This window comes from Coptis chinensis, chromosome 9 (genome assembly GCF_015680905.1).
Source record: "Coptis chinensis isolate HL-2020 chromosome 9, ASM1568090v1, whole genome shotgun sequence".
Lineage (NCBI taxonomy): Eukaryota > Viridiplantae > Streptophyta > Magnoliopsida > Ranunculales > Ranunculaceae > Coptis > Coptis chinensis.
The window spans coordinates 67,016,904-67,033,896 of NC_141464.1; the positions used below are offsets into that span (position 1 = coordinate 67,016,904).

General features: G+C 36.6%; 4 long non-coding RNA genes across 12 annotated transcripts; 2 read left to right on the top strand and 2 right to left on the bottom strand.

Moving 5' to 3' along the window:
• Window positions 1-1,110: 1,110 nt before the first annotated feature.
• LOC147477505 (uncharacterized) lies at window positions 1,111-4,742 on the bottom strand. Of its 9 annotated transcripts, XR_015207506.1 has the most exons (10): window positions 4,559-4,738; window positions 4,434-4,455; window positions 4,167-4,243; window positions 3,364-4,042; window positions 3,136-3,279; window positions 2,753-2,888; window positions 2,500-2,661; window positions 2,219-2,310; window positions 1,595-1,673; window positions 1,111-1,389 (listed from the first exon to the last, which is right to left on the bottom strand). It is a non-coding gene; the product is annotated as an uncharacterized LOC147477505 (long non-coding RNA). The 9 variants fall into 9 exon arrangements; XR_015207510.1 differs by having other exon boundaries at window positions 2,219-2,313; window positions 3,136-4,042; window positions 4,559-4,741; XR_015207505.1 differs by having other exon boundaries at window positions 3,136-4,042.
• Window positions 4,743-5,556: 814 nt separating this feature from the next.
• On the top strand, window positions 5,557-7,227 carry LOC147477506 (uncharacterized). Its single transcript, XR_015207515.1, has 4 exons — window positions 5,557-5,810; window positions 6,302-6,426; window positions 6,816-6,958; window positions 7,098-7,227. It is a non-coding gene; the product is annotated as an uncharacterized LOC147477506 (long non-coding RNA).
• LOC147477507 (uncharacterized) lies at window positions 6,023-13,133 on the bottom strand. Its single transcript, XR_015207516.1, has 2 exons — window positions 13,000-13,133; window positions 6,023-6,177 (listed from the first exon to the last, which is right to left on the bottom strand). It is a non-coding gene; the product is annotated as an uncharacterized LOC147477507 (long non-coding RNA).
• On the top strand, window positions 12,735-13,586 carry LOC147477508 (uncharacterized). Its single transcript, XR_015207517.1, has 3 exons — window positions 12,735-12,821; window positions 12,984-13,157; window positions 13,451-13,586. It is a non-coding gene; the product is annotated as an uncharacterized LOC147477508 (long non-coding RNA).
• Window positions 13,587-16,993: the final 3,407 nt, after the last annotated feature.

A 16,993-nucleotide genomic window follows, 5' to 3' on the forward strand; every position in this document is an offset into this window, starting at 1 on the left:
CGAATCTGAATCTGTTATTCAAAATTTTCAAATAATATCTGATTTTTCGAATACAAATTCGAATCGGATTCGAATATTTAGATATCCACTTGCACCCGTAGTTAGAAATGTACTAATTCAAACCCTAAACCCTATACATAAGTATAGTTGCTACCAATTTTGAAATAAAAAATTATAACATAAACATTTTATTATAGATTGGAGAATAGGTTTAAATTATATTATATAATCCAATTTTAATTTGTTGGTAAAAATTTAGATGTTAGATTCAAAGTCTAGTTAGAACTGTATTTATTCAAACCCTAAACCCTATATACATGTACAATTGCTAACAATTCGAAAATAAAAAATTATAACCTAAATGTTTTCTACTTGTTGGAACTAAGTTATCACCTAAAACAACTACAAATAAGTTAAAATATGCTAATTATTAATCAAATTATTATCAAATAGATGATTAAACATTTAAATATTGGAACTTGACATCACAGCAATAAGATACCATATGGTTTAAGAATTTTTTGTGTCTATTTGTTGTATCTTTACTTGGTAAATGGTAATCCGACACTGTAATTTATGGTTATGTTTCAGCAACCCGTTACCGTGGTTTATGGTATTTTACGACAATGTGTTACCGTTCATAAAAATAGCACATACATCAAGATTACACAAAATTTATTTTAAAATCTAAGATTCAAACTATTGTAATTCATTTAGTTTCAATTCCATTAGGCAACTTCAATTACATTAATCTCCAAAAAAAAATTCATGTTCAATTGATTCTTCTAACATCATTTAATCTTCAATTTATTCAACATTGAGATGTGGGTATTTGTCTTACGATAAATCGTTCATTTGAGAGTTGGATAGTGATACATATTCAATTTGAGAGTTAAAATATAAAAGTATTGAGAGTTGAGAAGTAGAAAAAAATTGAGTTGAGAAAGAAAATTGAATTGGATGTAAATAATTGGAGAAGGAGAGTGTATTTTGATAGTGTATAGAGTTGCAAAGTGCAAATTAGTTAGTTAAGGGCAATAGGAGGTTACCACTATTTTTGATGGGGAGTGTCCTCTTAGAAAACATGGGTTTTAAGTTGGGACACAAATGTAATAACAAATTCCGGGTTAGAGAGTGCCCTCTTAGAAATGGAGAGTGTATTCAAGATTACCCTAAAAATATAGTCATCAATCTAAATCCCAATTTACAAATCAAACTTACGTAGAACTGAATTCACCTAACCTAATCTTGGGATGTCAGTCATAGAAGATCGTGATTTATGATTGACTCATTTATGTGCATGCTCACGTCAAAGTTGGTTAGAACATTAATCTCTCTATTCAATTGTTACAATGTCGTAAACACGAGCAACAACCTTTTCTTGAGTACCTACAACAAATAAGAAATCAATTAAGGCATATACATTAACATCCAGATAATTATAATCCTGAGCCACCTAATACAGTTGTTTACCCAGTATATGAAAAATATGATAGGAACAACCGATTTCTATTTTATGAACCTAGCATGCATTGGCAACATAAAGATAACGAAGTTGAAATTAAATAGCTAGATGGAAAAACAAAACACTGACCAGGGATTTACGTATCCCCCCTGATGCTCCAAATATCTCTTCATTATCCAATTTGGTTGTTGCCATCTGCACCACAATCCTACATACAAAAAAGGCCTTGATTATGTACAACATGGTAAATCATGACATATAACGAATAAAAAAAATTGTAAACTGGAGAGTTATTTAATTTTCTACTAGACATGTCATGTATTCTAAAGGTCCAAGCCATGACAACACAACCACATAATTCAAAGTCGGGATACAAACCCAAGCAACCCCAATATAATTCCAACTCATAAGAACACAATGACACAAAAATCTCAAGCCACCATGCCCATGTCTTAAGTTTCCAAACTAGTTCACACATACAGAAAGGTAGAGCAATCCAAAAAATATTTCAAACATACAAATAAATATCAATCATACTTCAGTCTGCCATTTATATGCCCTCATGGAAGCTAAGTGCGCCTAAGATTATATAAGATATACTAGTTACTAAACCGTACTAGAAGTGCTCATAAACTTCCCAAGACCAAAAATTCAATCTTGTTTCAAACACGTACTTAATAAGAAAAATACATATAGTAAAAACCATATAGTAAAATGAAGAGCATGATAGATTTAATATGGGTTTTCACTAACCAGGTAAGTCGATGAATGCATCTGGCTCCCTAGCCATCTTTGTTGTCCTTTAGTGCACATCTGCAATTCCCATAACTTCTCCCACTATTTCACTACTTATTTGACAAAGCCATGCAAGAAGAAATACACAAATAAAACCAATTACACAAAGCAAACAAAGAAAAAGTAACAAGAAAGTGAGAAAAATTACAAAATATTGTGCTTACAAAATATCTTGATTACAAAATATTCTTAAAAAACCCATAGTGAATCGAAAAAAAAAAATACAATTAGACTCTTACTTCAAGGACTTGTTGCTCAACTGTCCTATCATCAGAAGCTGCCCTTCCACCAATGTAAGTCAGGTACTGCATGAGTAATTTAGTTGTCTCTGTCTTTCCAAAGCACCACTTTTCTCCACTGACCAAAATAGGATCGACTCACGATCCTCGTTCACCATTGCCCTACAAATCAGGACAGCCAAACACACATTACAATCCATAGAACCAAATAATGAGGTAACAATTCTAATGCAACCATTTAATATATAATTACCTATACGATGCATCTGCCACAGCAAAAACATGAGGACTTAGCACACAGAATGTAGCCCCTTTATATTGCTCCATCATGTGCACGTTATATAAATGTGGTAGTTTCGTAAATGGATTAACGGCAATCAATATGCTCCCTGTGTGTTTAAATGAAGACATAAATACAAAAAAAAAAAAAAATCAATACAATATTAATCACAAGCACTGTCCACTTAAACACGTATCATTCATTACATATTTCCATTTAAAAAACACATAAGTTGGTGCAATCCAATTTACAAAAAGTTGCTCACTCAGTATACATGTCGTCTAATTAATTAATAAAACCTCGTTAAAACTTGCATCACATTAAAACGATAAACTGACTAGTGCAATTAAACTTACATAGATATCATTCAATGCATATCTTCTAGCAAGATTAAAAAGAATTTCAGGTTCATTCAAATAAGGTAATTTTGTCATATCATCAACTCTAACATGATCAGCATCTGCATCTCTCGTATACAATTTATCCGCCAAAACAAACATCTAAACAAAATCCCAAAACAACAATAATCAATCACTAAACATTCTAAAATAAGATAATTAAACAAATAATTAAGTTAATCAAACCTTCTTTCCAGAAGAAGGATTTGAATCTGTTTTCCATAAGAAGTTGGAATCTGCCGACCCTATAGAAGATAGTGATCAAGCTGTGTTGCATGGGTACGGGACGGAGTGTCTGGTTTGGACACGGGTACGACGATTTGGACATGGCGAGATCTGAGAATTAGGGTCTGTTTTGCTTGTGTCCGGTGTCCATTACCAGTGTCCATACCGGTGTCCATGGGACACGGCACGCCGATCTGAGGAAATAGGGCGCACTCCATGCAACAGAGTGATCAAGTTATTGTGCTTGAGCAATTTATCTGACAAAAATCACCAAACACTTACAAGAAGGCATATATATAGACTCCCTTTTTTATGCTCAGAAGTTAGAACACAACCATAACTCGCCTAACCAATAAAGTGTTCGCCCAATCCCCAATAACATACAGACATAAGGGTGTCAATGCTATGACCTCGAACCCCATGTCTACCTTCTCATCTTCCAACACCACTATTTCTACACACTGCTTCAACACAGATGAACAAAACAGCTTCACAAAGTAACAAGATTTATTATTTTCCAAGACTTATTAACAAAAATCCAGCCAAAAAGACTAAGCTTGATTTCAACTTTCATCACTTACCGAAGACCTTTGTCAATTAACTTTTGCATTAGATTTCTTGTTCATCTCAATGATATCATCTGTTCCATTCAAACAAATATAGGTTATTCACAAACGACAAGCCACTTCTAACCAGAACCGTTGGCATATATTTATAATTGCACAATGATGAGCTACAATCTCCAAAGATGATTACTAACTTACCCAAAGACGTACATGCTCAATTTCTTATCAGTAAGAGCAATCGCTTCAGCAACAAATGTTCTAGACGCCATATGGAACTGATAAGGAAACATCAAAACATTCATTAAAACTTTTTATTGCTGCTCGAAAATCATGCTAGCAAGTAGAAATTCAGTGAAGCTTTTGAAAGCCAGATTTCCCTTTTGAAATCCTAAATACTCAATAAATTACACTTTTTTAAGGAAAAAAAACTACATTTATGATGAATTGGGTTTCGGGAAAACTAACCCAACACTTGAAAAACTGACTTCTGCAACAATAGCTCCTCAATTCAATCATCCAAAATCAAATTCCCAAACCGAGTGACAATAAGTAGAAAAAATTTCAAGTGAGGAAGAGAAATAACAGTGTACCTCCGGTCTTAATCGAAGATCGAACCAGATCTGTCTTCTTCATCTTCATATTCGGGTGATATATTTGGAACCCTAGGTTTGAAATTTGAATAGCATGGAGAGAGTCGGGGTTTGAGAGAGTTCTAGTCGGGTAGAACAATTAATCCTTTATTGTTTTGCCTTTTATTTGCCAGAAAAATAATTAAAAAACAATTCAGAATATAAAAAGAAATAAACTAATGGATAACTTGATAAGTAACAATAATATCCGTTAGGTACTTGGTTACGGATATATCCGTTAGAAATCTAAAATATCATCTGTTACAAATTGGCCCTTATGGTGTAGTGAGGGGACAGAGGTACAGTGCCAACACCAACAACTGGAGATGACACACCATTAACATTAGTAATGACTGATTTAGAACAACTAGAGGATAAATGGTTAAATTTATAGCGATCGCAAGTCATATGATTACTAGCACCCGTGTCAATTATCCAATCACTATTTCCAGTAAAAGTAATAATAGCAGAGTTAGATATACTTGACTGGGCAACAAATCCAGCAGTAGTGATTAAGTGACTCTTCGAGTTAGAAGACATGACAGCGAAATCGTTATTGGAATGCACAACAACGGAATCATTATTGGTAGGTAAGTCTGTCATTATGATATAGAACATAAACAATAAACTATATCAATAGACAATAACGATAAGAAATAAGAGGGTAATAAATACAATCTGATATAGTGTAACAGATTGTATTATATGACCTATAAAAAAAATCAAAACACCAAAAAAAAGCTTTGATTCATATAGTAATGGGGTAATGAAAAGGAAATCGGAGTTGGCTCTGATACCATGTCAAAGATGTTTTGCTGAATATTTCTAATAGTCTTATTGATATAAAACAGTAAGTATATATACAAGAATGCAGAAGATAATGAGAAGATAATACTCTTACTAAGATTACAACATACTTGCTAATCCTAACTAAGGTAACAAATATTCCAATAGAGAATACTGCAAGCGATCAAGATCCGTTTAAGAAGTCACTGGCAAAGTTAATGGACAAACTTGTTAAACGAGTTGTTTCAAATGATGCATTCGGAGTTGGAAAAGTTAAATCCAAAAACTTATTTGGAAGAGTTCAGTGCTCTGGAGAATTAAGTCCAAGTGATTGTGGAGGATGCTTGTGAAGTACTATTGTTCAGTTGCCTCCGTGTTGTGATAAGAGATGAGGTGGAAGGATTCCTAATCCAAGTCGTAACTTTAGGTACGAGCTTTACCAATTCTATGGATACAAGGGGATGTCTGCACCTAGTCCTTTCCCAATCTCAAAGTGTAATTCTCTGACCTCTTCTGATGTTCATTTTTCATGCTTTTTCTTCTGAAAAACTTATTGTCTAGTTGTATTTCTTAATTAGTGATTACTCATGAGAACTTGAGTGACTGGATTACACTATCTATGTAACAGACTAACAGGAGTTGGAATAAAATTGGCCGGATATGACTGATCTCCATATATATAGCTAAGTTGGACACTGATGCATAATATTCGCTTCATTGAAATGCTTTTCTTCCATGCTATTTATAATTTATATACCAATGGAGAGGAGATCAAGCTTTCCTTCAAGGCCTTCCTGTACAAAGATAAAAGAAGTGAAGTTGTTTAATCTCATAAATGGACTACATACAATCAACTCACATGATGTTTTTTCTATTAATATTGATTTATTGAATTTTTTTTCCCTTCTATATCAACAGCTGGCATGGGGAAACGAATTCATCCAAAAGAGTTGTGATTATAGTACTATCTACAGTAACTGCAGTGATGCTAATAGTCACCGTCACCATTTGTTACAGCTTACGCAGGAGGAAAATTGAGGGAGGTTAGATTCTTTACACACATTTTCTGTTCAATAAAGTATGTTGGTGCATTATTAATAGATCGATTTCACTATTTCGCCTTCATATGTAATGTTTTAGAGCAATGCAGTTAAAGGCGCGTGAGTTAGCTAGACGCTTGGTCTAGGCAACAGTAGGTACTCTTAGGCCTAGGCGCTACGGGTGAGTCTGAATCGAGAATGAGCCTAGGTGCGCATTGACTGCATACTTTATTGGAATAAAAAAACAGGTAACGGATAAGCCCCTGTATTAAAAATAAAGTTTCTTATAAAGAGGTTTATATATACCATAAAACAATATCACTTCTTTTTCTCAACAAAAATTATTGGAGCAGTCATTTGATATATATTGGTATTTTGCTGCTTTTATGAAGACGTCGCGCAAATTAGGAAAGATGTGGATGAAATGAGCAGTGTGGAATCCTTGCAGTTCGACTTTGGCACAGTAAGAGCAGCGACGGACAACTTCTGTGATGCTAACAAACTTGGACAAGGCGGCTTTGGCTATGTTTACAAGGTTTTAAATATATATAAATATATACTTTTTAGCAAATTATTACAATTGAAATGGATGTAAAACTTCTTCTATTGGATTATCAACTTGTTTAAGGTATGTTTACTCCTTGTGAAATTGTGACACTAAAAAGTTTCAACAGGGTAAGCTTTTGGATGGGAAAGAGAGCAGTGAAGAGACTCTCAAGAAACTCTGGCCAAGGTGTAACAGAATTTAAGAATGAGGCTCTATTGGTTGTCAAATTTCAACATCAGAATCTTGTAAAGCTTTTATTGGGGATTATACCAATACCAATCGATTCCCCACTACACAGATAATTTGTATTTGAACACAATTCAACTCCAGACAAATTCTAAATATCAACTACAACCTATACTAACATGCCCAACTCGCTGAATAACTATTAACAACATATAATAATATAAAGCAGTAAAAGCAAACCACAACACAAAGATTTACCGTGGTTCGGCCAATGATGCCTACTCTCACAAGAGCCAGTTCTTAATAAAGTGGGAAAGAAGATTACAATCTCTCCTTTCAGTCTCTCACCTTACTAGATCACTCTTATCTCTTTACAAGGTTGTATCTCTGTAAAGGTTATCTCTCCTTGTTTTAGTCTGGTTATTAGTCTTAGGTTTTTCAAAACCTTGATTTTGGTTTTATATCCAAAAACCAAATTTCATGATTCTTTTATGCAGAAGCCCACAAAGATTAGACGAGGCTGGGCCTTTGAACTTTGGTCTGGTCGGTCCATATGGCGTGGGTCGCACCTAACATCTTTGGAGCTCACGGCAGGTCGCGCTTCATATGAATATGGCGGCCTCGACATTTTCGATGTCGAATTTGCTCCGTTTCTCTCCAGCTCTGTTTCTCTCCTCATGTGAGGGATAACTTCAACAATCTCCTCCTCCCGAATAGTGAGTGGGGATACCTCCATGCAATTTCCAAATCAACAGGAGGAGTCTGCTACCATTCCAGTGGTAGCACAACAAATATCAAACTTACCTTTCGGTAAGACTTTGGTCATCATATCCGACCCGTTCTTGTCGGTATGAATCTTCTCTATACACAAATGCTTGTCTTCGAGTACTTCTCTAATCCAATGATAACGCACATGTATGTGCTTGGATCTAGAATGAAAACTCGGATTCTTGCTCAAATGGATGGCGCTCCGACCGTCACATAGAACTACAAACCTGCTTTTACGCTTTAGCCCTAGTTCGTCGAAAAACCTCTTCATCCATAGCATCTCTTTGCAACACTCGATTGGTCGCAATATACTCGCCAGACGTAGTGGAGAGGGCAGCACACTTTTGCAACTTTGATTGCCAAGAAACTGCTCCCCGCAAAAGTAACCGGATAACCGGAGGTGGACTTCATCGAAGTCAACATCACTGTCGTATGCGCATCGGTGTAGCCTTCAAGTAAGGGCTTACTTCCACCAAAGCACAAACACGATTTGGAAGTGCCTTTGAGATATCTCAATATCCACTTAACACCTTCCCAATGCTCGACCGAATTTGATGAAATCGCTTACAACACCAACGGGCGAAAAACAATATCGGTCTAGTACACACCATGGCATACATCAAACCGCCCATCGCGGATGCATAAGGAATCTTTTCTATCCGACTCGCTTATGCTCACCCTTAGAACACATCTCTTTGGTCATGCGAAACCGCCACCAAGCGGACAACCGGACGGGGCGGCTTGATCCATGTTGAATCTCTTCAACACCTTTCAATGTAGCTTTCTTGAGAAAGCCACAACTTCCCACTCTTCGTCACGGTGATCCACATCCCAAGTATCTGCTTTGCTTGACCCAAATCCTTCATATCAAAGGACTTACTCAAGTCTTTCTTCAACTTGGATATCTTGTTGATGTTTGGGCCAACTATCAACATATCATCCACGTACAGCAATAGCACTATGAAATCCCCATTTGGAAATCTCTGAACAAATGCACAATGATCGGAAGCAGACTTCTTGTATCCTTGCTTCGCCATAAAGGAGTCAAACTTTATGTACCACTGTCTCGGTGCTTGCTTCAACCCATACAAGCTCTTTATCAGCTTGCATACTAGGTGCTCCTTGCCTTTGACCTCAAACCCCTCTGGCTGGTCCATGTAGACATTTTCTTCAAGGTCTCCATGAAGAAAAGTTGTCTTAACATCTAGCTGCTCAACCTCTAGGTTCATACTTGCGGCCATACCCAATACCACCCGGATAGAAGTCATTTTTACTACAGGAGAGAAAATCTCATCAAAGTCAATCCCTTTTCCTTTGACCAAATCCCTTCACAACAAGGCGAGCTTTATGCCTTGGGTGAGGATTGTTCTCCTCATGTTTGACTTTGTATGTCCACTTATTCTTGAGAACTTTTCTCCCTGTGAGTTTCTCAACTAACTCATAAGTGTGATTCTTATGCAAAGAATCCATCTCGTCATTCATGGCCTTCAACCACTTTTCCTTGTCTGTACCTTCAAGTGCCTCTTGATAGTACATAGGTTCTCCACCATCCGATAGTAGCACACGCATCGTATGTGGTGGATACCTGGTTGAAGCTAGTCTCCCTCTGGCCGGACCTCCTTGCCCCATCGGGTGGTGCCGGGAGGAGGTTGACTGCTTTCTCGGTGGTGGTTCATGCATCTCATCGCATCTTCTATACCAATAGGTTCTATCCCATCATGAGCAATAGGATTCTCATCATGAGCTTCAAACTCATGGTTCTCTGCATTCTCAATGCCTTACGTGACGCGTTCCGCGAGAAACTTCGGTTTTGAATCAACAAGATCATTGGTGAAAGCCTCAGCTTCTCACCTCCTCAAAGTCCGATATGGTTTGGTCTTCTAAGAACACAACATCTCGACTTAGGATTACTTTATTGTTAATCGGATCATAGAGTTTGTAACCAAACTTTTCATCTCCATAACCCAGACAAATGCACTGCTTGGCTTTGTCATCAAGCTTGGATCTCTCATCCTTCGGAATATGCACAAATGCCCCGCACCCAAATACCCTCAAGTATCCATAATCAACATCTCGCCGACCACCTCTCTCTCGGATAATCACTATTCAGAGGCTTTGCCGGCAACAAAATTGATCACATGCACTAACAGACGCATTGCTTCTACCCAAATAGCTTCTAGGTAGCTTAGAGTGAGATAGCATGTATTTCATCCTCTCTACAATGGTATGCGGTTCATTCTCTCTCGCTATTCCATTCATTTGCGGTGTCTTGGGAACGGTCCGCTCATGGCTAATCCCATGACTCGGCAATACTCTTCAAATGGCCCAATGTACTCACCCCCATTATCCGGCGAATACACTTCAACAACTTCCCATCTCTCTTTCCACCATCTTTGTGGAATTTCTCAAACACGCCAAGTACTTCATCCTTGGTCTTCGGACTATAGGCTCATATCTTTCTTGACGATCATCAATGAATGTCAAGAAGTACGAAGCTCCCCGGTGGGACTTCACTCTCATAGGACCACATAAGTCGTGTGTGCACTAGTTCAAGGACATTGTCCTTTCGTGAGACGGAATCTTTGGAAAGACATCCGTGTTGCTTTCCTACCAAACGAGTGAGTACATGTATCTAAATGTGTGTACCTTTAATGTGCGGCGCGGCCTTTTGCTTAGCAAGAACTTTCATCCCTTTTATGCCCATGTGACCGCGGTCTCTTGTGCCACGTTCAGATGAAGTTTCTTCTTCGCGCGATTCGCTTTACGCTTTACACAAACTAGCTTTGTGTTTTGTAAAGAGAGCAAGTTTTCTTTCCTCCGGTCGCTACAATGGAACCTCTTTCGGTTTCCATACCCCATTACCAAACGAGTTTACAAAGCCATTGTCATCTAATTTCCCGAAAAAATTAGGCTTAGCCGTATGTCGGGGACATGTCTTACATCCTTGAGTGTCAAGGTGTAGCCGACATTGGTTTCTACATGAACATCTCCAATGCCTATAATCTTGAGACTCCATCGTTACCCATCCTTACTTCACCATATTCACCACAGTTGTAGGTAGTGAAGAATCCCCGTCGCGATTGTGGCGTGATAGGATGCTCCTATATCTATCACCCACTCTGTATCCTAACATGAAGTACTAAGACAGCACACACCACAATCTAACACAATTCCCACTAGGTCATCGACTAGTGTAGTAGTATATCTCGCTTGTGTTTCCGTTCCTCGCACCATGTCTTCATGTACGGTTATTCTTCTCATCCCTCTTCGTGTTGTTACAGACTCATATCTGAACCGGCCTTTGGTGGCACAATAGTAACATTGCCTCTCTGCGCTTAGGAGTTCTAGCTTCACCCCTAGATTTACTTCTGTCATCACCTCTAGAATGAGATGGTTTTTCTGTTTCGACCCTCTCCCCGTTTCTGCGTGAAAAGGATCTGCGAGTGAGAAGAGTCGCTTCTTCCACTCCTTCTAGTCTCCTCATTCACAAAAAGACATGGTAGCCATCTCCATGGTAACAATTCCATCCTTGGTCGCTCCATGTAGAGAACCGCTAATGTCTCCCCAACTTTCGGGGTAGAGCCTAATAAGAACAAAGCCTCAACTTCTCCTAAATTGATCTTCATCAAATGCATCCGATTGATGATATTCGTACTTCATTAAGATGCTCGGACATTGAAGAACCTTCTTGGTACTTCGTGGTGCGCAAATTTCTTAACGACTAGCACTTTGTTTCCACCGACTTCCTCTCATACAGTCTTCGAAGTTTCTTCTCTGGATCAAGGTTGTAGTCTCTCTTGGGACACATGGTGAAAGACACGCCGTCAATCCATTGTTGGATGTATCCAATCGCTTTTCTGTCAAGCTTTTTCCCTTTCCGCCCTCATCGGTCTTTTTACGGTTTTACTCCCTCATTCTCAATGGGAAGTGCCAAGTCCTTGCGGTATAGCAAGTCTTCCATCTTGGCTTTCGGATGGTGTAGTTCTTCCTATTCGGACTCATCATGCGAAGTGTTCACGGAATGGTCCATCTCTACAAGTTATTTAACCTCAAATCTTCTCTCGGGAATTTCGTCAAACACCCCGACCAAGATTCGGATAACACCCTGAAGGCTATTCTAACCAAGGCTCGATACCACTTGTTGGGGATTATACCAATACCAATCGATTCCCCACTACACGGATAACTTGTATTTGAACACAATTCAACTCGGACAAATTCTAAATATCAACTACAACATATACTAACATGCCCAACTCATTTGAACAACTATTAACAACGGATAATAATGTAAAGCAAAAAAAAGCAAACCACAACACAAAGATTTACCGTGGTTCGCCAATGATGCCTACTTCCACAAGAGCCGTTTTAATAAAGTGGGAAGGAAGATTACAATCTCTCCTTTCGGTTTCTCACCTTACTAGATCACTCTTTATCTCTTTTTCTGGGGTTGTATCTCTATAAAGGTTATCTCTCCTTGTTTTAGTCTGGTTCTTAGTCTTAGGTTTTTCAAAACCTTGATTTTGGTTTTATATCCAAAAACCAAATTTCATGATTCTTGTAATGAAGCCCACAAAGATTAGACACGGGGCTTAGCGCCCTTTGAAAGTCTTGGTCGCCAAAACGGAGGAGGTCGAAAGCACGGTATATATGGTGGCGCTTCATATGAGCGCTGGTCGCTTAACATCATACCGGAGCTCGAGCGCAGTCGCCCTTTATATGATCGCGGTGGCGCCGACATTTTCGATGTCGAATTCGCTCTGTTTCTCTCCAGCTCTGTTTCTCTCCTAATGTGAGGGATAACTCCAACAGCTTTTAGGTTTCTGCTTGGAAGAGGATGAAAAACTTCTCATATACGAATTTGTGCCAAATGCAAGCCTCGCCCAATTTATTTTTGGTTTGGCTCGAAACTTCCTCATAAACCATTTCAGCTTATCTTCTTTATTTGCAAAACACACGGATGATGTAGTTCAAGAAGTAGCACTTCACTCTACCTTAGAGTTAGTTTACGTTTAATTTGTTTTACTATGTGTGAACTTTATATTCTAATTCTATACAGATCCAATCAAACGTACTTATCTGGATTGGGAAAGACGCAACAAAATCATTGGAGGGATTGCTTGAGGTCTTCTTTATCTTCATGAGGATTCATGTCATAGGATTGTTCATCGTGATCTCACAGCTGGGAATATTTTGTTAGATGCAAAAATGAATCCTAAAATTGCAGATTTTGGTATGGCAAGGCTTTTTGTTATGGACCAAGAAGTGGTTGAAGACAGTACCACTTTTTTCAAAGATCTGAAAGAGTTTTCAAGAACCGGGTGAGTGTGGGCCACGGACAGAAGCAAAGCTCGGCGGTTCAACAAACCAACCAGCAATTGTTGGAACATAGTAAGTGTGAGAACCTGCTTTCTAATATTACTTCCAACGATTGTTATTCTGCTTCTTGCCAATAATAACAGTTGAAAAGAGGGTGAATATATTCTCTACGGTGGAACTCACCAATCTGACGAATATCTCATACAGTGGATATATGGCTCCAGAGTATGCAATGCATGGGCAGTTCTCAGTGAAGTCAGATGTCTTCAGCTTTGGTGTATTGATTCTAGAGATTATAAGTGGCCAGAAGAACAAGTGTTTCTTTCAATCAAAACATGCAGAGTGTTTCTTTCAATCAAAACATGCAGAGGACCTTCTAAGTTATGTAAGTATGGCTATGTGCATCGTTTCTGTCTATATGATATCTTCATTTTTACTTCCTGGTTCAGTACTTCAGTCCATACAATGGTGGACTATACTGCAGGAATCTTCAGTTCCCTGAGGACATTTGCTTTGCTAGATTCATGTATGATAAATGAATTGTTGCAAGCATGGAAACACTGGGAGGGAGGCACAACTCTAGAGTTAATAGAACCAGCACTGAAGGAACAATATTCAAGAACTGAGGTGATAAGATGCATGCACATAGGGTTATTCTTGCCTGACCAGCTGTGTCCGCGTCGCGGTGACTCGGTTATATCAAAAATATAGGACACGGACCCAGCAAAGGATGCGGAAATTAATTAATATATTTATAATTTTATTTTATATAAATTGAACATTAAAAACTAAATTAAATATATCAACATTCATAAATTCAAAACTATTAAAGATAAATAGCCACAAAATTAAGTTTAATATTTTCTAATCAAACTTTAAAAACATGTCATAAGTCTTAATAAAACAAAAAATGAAAAAAATTGAGTTAATATTATTTTGATTTATTTTTTATTTTTTGGGGTCAAAATCCGTGGGGAGCACGGACGCTTTAGAGCTAACCAGTCGATAATACTCTTGAGGATATTGTCCTCCACTTAACCACCTATTGGGTTTGGGCCACAACTTGGCGTGTAGGGTTTTATCCGAAAAGGCCTCTGTGCTAGTTAATGAGCTTCCTACTTTATCAACCCATGACGAACTCCATTCTTGCTCCATGTGGGACTATTTCTCTTTTAGGCCCACACGCTCTAACAATATATACATATATAGAAAATATATACGTCCCTTGTTTACTGTACACCTTCTAAAACATGTGTCACTGTACATCATCTAAAACATGTGTTACTGTTGGCCTGGGAGGATCATGAACTTAGTAAGTGGGCAGTTGGGCACTAAAATATGCAGCTATTAGTCAACCTCCCTGTTGGACTCTAGAAATCTAGATAGTGTCTAGTCTCAGTTTTCATGTTAATTGTAATAGATGGGTAATTATCGAAAGAAAACAAAAGACAAAATAAAAAAGCTAAACTGTTACTTTTCTCGTACTTCAGTTAGTAATATCAGACTTTGTCTGCCTGTCTAGAAAAATCATCAGTGCAAAGCAACTTCCCAGCATTGGAGTTATTGTGACTTTTCTTTCGAACCATCCCAGGGTAATAGGCTTAATGACTCATGAGTGATTAAGTGAACATATTGAGTTCGTCTAATCTGAGGATATTCTGATAGGGACGAGATCCGAGACTGTTGGATGTTTGTTTTTTTATTTTCGGACTGTTGGGTCACACATCTAACTGTCTCAGAACTTTCATCCCTATGAGGATATTTTTGTGGTAGCCCAGGCTGAACATATTCTAAACGATCTTGCAGTCTTAATTAGTTGTGTACTTGCGTATTGGTTTCTTCGTCTCACTAATGGATAATTTCATTTTTTTATCTTTTTTTCCCTAAATTTGAAATGGTGGTTCCTGCATACAAGTATTTAATTGATTTAGAAAAGAAAATTTAAACAAAAACATAAAACTAAAGAAACAACCTTGACAACAAAATATTTATGTACTAGAAAGTAGATCCGTGCATACGCACCGACTCTTTTATATATTTACTCAACAATCATAACTATGCATATATAATTTTTTTTTAACAAATCGTGATTCCTGTTTTTGTCACTAATCCATTTTAATTTCCTAACAAATTGTTTTAATCAAGTTCTTAAAACCCGTTTTAATTTCTCAACAAATTGGTTTAATTAAGTTTTAAAAATCCTTATTTTAATTGGGAGAGGGATCCCGTTTTAATTTAAAAGTGTGATTCCCGTTTATAATAGGAGAATGATTCTCATTTTAATTAAAATGTTATATATATATATATATATACTAGTTTTGAACCGATCCCTCTGAGCGGGTGCCGTTATATGAAAAATTTTTTTTTTTCTTATGATTTGAAAAAACATATATTTTTATTTTTGCTTTAATGTATAAGTAAAAAAAATATATTAATATTATATTTATCTATTAACTTTTTACTTATGATAAATTAGAGATCATACTAAAATCTATTTTATTTTCAAAAACTTAGTGATAGCGAAAAAGACAAACTATATATTTCGTAGTTGTCTATCGGCTCAAACACTTGTCTATACATACAGTTTTCGATTTCTTGTTTTTTTTTTTAGCTTAATTCAATGCATTTGCATACAATTTTCAATTTTCCATTAATTATTCTTTGAGGTTAATTCAATGCATTTGCATCCAATTTCCAGTTAATTATTCTTTGAGAATAATTCAATGTATTTATATCCAATTTTCTGTTACTTATTCTTTGAGGTTAGTTCAACACATTTTCATCCAGTTTTATGATTTCTTGTTAATTATTCTTTGAGGTCAGTTAAATGCAATTTCATCAAGTTTCTAATTTTCCAGTAATTATTCTTTGAGGTTAGTTCCATGCAGTTGCAACCAATTTTTGATTTATTGTTAATTATTTTTTAGATTAATTCCTTACATTTGTATCCAGGTTTCAATTTTCGTTAATTGATGCATATGCATCATATTTTTAATTTCATTTTAATTATTGTTTGAGCTTAATTCGATGTAGTTGCATCCAGCTTTCGATTCCTATTAATTATTCTATGAGGTCAGTTCAATGCATTTGTATCCCGTTTTCAATTTTTCGTTAATTCGTTGTATTTGCGATTATGCATCTAGTTTCTGATTTTATGTTAGTTAATGATTCTTTGAGGTTAGCTCGATGTCATTACATCCAATTTCTGATTTTTTTCGTTAATTATTATTTGAGGTTAGTTCGATGTATTTGCATTCAGTTTTCGATTTCCCGTTAATAATTTGTTGAGGTTAGTTCTATGCATTTGTATCCAGTTTCCAATTTTCCATTAATTGTTCTTTGAGATTAGTTCGATATATTTTTATCGGTTTCGATTTTTCGTTAATTATTATTTGAGGTTAGTTCGATGTATTGGCATCGGTTTCTAATTTACCATTAATTATTCTTTGAGGCTAGTTCAATATGTTTTTATCCATTTTTCTATTTCTCTTTAATTATTCTTAGAATTCGAGTTCCATGCATTTGCATCCAGGTTTCGATTTCCGTTAATTATTCGTTGTGTTTAGGTAAATGCATTTGCATTCATGTTCTAATTTCCATTAATTATTTTTGAGGTTAGTTAGATTTACATTTGCATCAAATTTTCGATTTCTCTTTAATAATTTTTTGAGGTTAGTTTGATAAATTTGTTTGATATTTGATTTAGGTTGGTTCAATGCGGTTGCATCTAGTTTTCTGATTTTATGTTAA